We start from the raw sequence: 2,500 nt of genomic DNA, 5'->3' as shown, positions 1-2,500 counted from the left end.
GCGCCGCGGCGGCCTGGGCCGCGGCGCCGGTGTCATTCTCTCTCTCGAGCCTCCGCACGGGCCGTTCGGCTCTCTCTCTGTCTTCCGGGGCCGTCCCGGGCGGGCCCGCTCTTGCCCGCCCGGCGCCCTTTGCCCTCCGACTCCCCTCGTTTCAATCCCGCGGTCCGCCGGGTCCCCCCGGGGAGGGGGCCCGCCTCGGTCCGCCGCCCGGCGGGCTGCTGCCCGCCGCCCGTTCCGCCGCCGGGGCTGCGGCTCGGCGCCCCGCCTGCTGCCGCCCGCCGCGGGAGTGCGGCGGGCGTGATCGGGGGTCCCGCCCGGCGGTCGAGGTGCGAGGGGGCCTGGGCTCCCCGACTCTCGTCCGCCCGCGCGGGCCGTCTGATTGCCATGGGTTCCGGGACCCGGCGGGATGTCGGGGCGGACCCGCCCCACGCGGGCGGGCCGGCCCCGGCGCTCCCATCGCACCGTGCCGGGCCAATCCGAGTGCTGGCCGGACCGAAGGCCCGAACTGCACGACAAGAGGGAGGGGAGCGGCCGACGCTCTCCGCCCGGGGGCCGCCGCGGGGCCCCCTCGGTTCTCCGTCCGTTCCAAATTTTCTCCCGAAAAAAAAAAGTCCGAGGGTCCCGACCCACCGTGCCCCGCCGCAAGGCCCACGGGGGACTCTCGGGGGCCGGCCCGCCACGCCCGGCCCCGCCTCAAACGCTTCGGACTTGCCTCGCAAAAAGTCCGAGGGGACCCGACCCACCGTGCCTCGCCGCAAGGACCACGGGGGACTCTCGGGGGCCGGCCCGCCACGCCCGGCCCCGCCTCAGAGGCGTCGGACTTGCCTGCAAAAAAGTCCGAGGGGACCCGACCCACCGTGCCACGCCGCCTGGCCCACCGGGGGACTCACGGGGGCCGGCCCGCCACGCCCGGCCCCGCCTCAAACGCTTCGGACTTGCCTGCAAAAAAGTCCGAGGGGACCCGACCCACCGTGCCCCGCCGCCTGGCCCACCGGGGGACTCTCGGGGGCCGGCCCGCCACGCCCGGCCCCGCCTCAAACGCTTCGGACTTGCCTGCAAAAAAGTCCGAGGGGACCCGACCCACCGTGCCTCGCCGCAAGGCCCACGGGGGACTCTCTCGGGGGCCGGCCCGCCACGCCCGGCCCCGCCTCAAGCGCTTCGGACTTGCCTGCCAAAAAGTCCGAGGGGTACCCGACCCACCGTGCCCCGCCGCCTGGCCCACCGGGGACTCTCGGGGGCCGGCCCGCCACGCCCTGCACACTCTGGACTTCTCCTGCAAAAAGTCCGGCCCGACCCACCTTACCGAGCCCGTCTAGTTCCTCTCGTGGGTCGGACACAGGGGATTGCCCATGTGGTGGCCCGCTCCATATGTTTTGTGCACAGCTCTGGACCACCACCCCCTTATATATAGGCACACCATGGCGATTGCCTCTCTTTGGGGCTCTCCCATAGGGTTGTGTAGAAAAAATTCCTTAAATCGGCTGTCGAGTTTGGGGCGAGTTGGTCGCGTGGGCCAAACAGCGCGATTTGCCCACGACGGGGACTCCGGCGCCCGTTCTCGGACTCGACCCAATCCGTACAAATGTCGCGTTTTGGGGGCGACTTGTGCGGGCCGTCCGAAGCGCCCAAAAGACCCACTGGAAGGCTCGGCCCCGTCCGGTGAATTTTTCCGCTTCGGACTTTTCCTCCAGAAGTCCGAGAAGACCTAAACACCGTGCCTGGCCCGAAAGGCCCGTGGGGGACTTCCGGGGGGCCGGTCCGCAATCTCCGGTCGCGCCTGCATCTTCGGACTTGTGCTCCAGAAGTCCGAGGGGCCATACCCCACCGTGCCTGTCCGCAAGGCCCACGGGGGACTCTCGGGGGGCCGGTCCGCGATCTCCGGTCCTGCCTGCATGTTCGGACTTGTCCTCCAGAAGTCCGGGCGGCCCTATCCCACCGTGCCTGTCCGCAAGGCCCACGGGGGACTCTCGGGGGGCCGGTCCGCAATCTCCGGTCCCGCCTGCATGGTCGGACTTGTGCTCCAGAAGTCCGAGGGGCCATACCCCACCGTGCCTGTCCGCAAGGCCCACGGGGGACTCTCGGGGGGCCGGTCCGCAATCTCCGGTCCTGACTGCATGTTCGGACTTGTCCTCCAGAAGTCCGGGCGGCCCTATCCCACCGTGCCTGTCCGCAAGGCCCACGGGGGACTCTCGGGGGGCCGGTCCGCAATCTCCGGTCCCGCCTGCATGGTCGGACTTGTGCTCCAGAAGTCCGAGGGGCCATACCCCACCGTGCCTGTCCGCAAGGCCCACGGGGGACTCTCGGGGGGCCGGTCCGCAATTTCCGGTCCCGCCTGCATGTTCGGACTTGTCCTCCAGAAGTCCGGGCGGCCCTATCCCACCGTGCCTGTCCGCAAGGCCCACGGGGGACTCTCGGGGGGCCGATCCGCGCTCTCCGGTCCCGACTGTTATGCTCGGAGTAACGCTCGGGTTAATGCTCGGGTTAACGCTCGGTCCCCAAG

The sequence above is a fragment of the Patiria miniata genome, unplaced genomic scaffold (assembly GCF_015706575.1).
Source record: "Patiria miniata isolate m_02_andy unplaced genomic scaffold, ASM1570657v1 HiC_scaffold_13, whole genome shotgun sequence".
Lineage (NCBI taxonomy): Eukaryota > Metazoa > Echinodermata > Asteroidea > Valvatida > Asterinidae > Patiria > Patiria miniata.
This window is presented reverse-complemented; position numbering follows the sequence as displayed.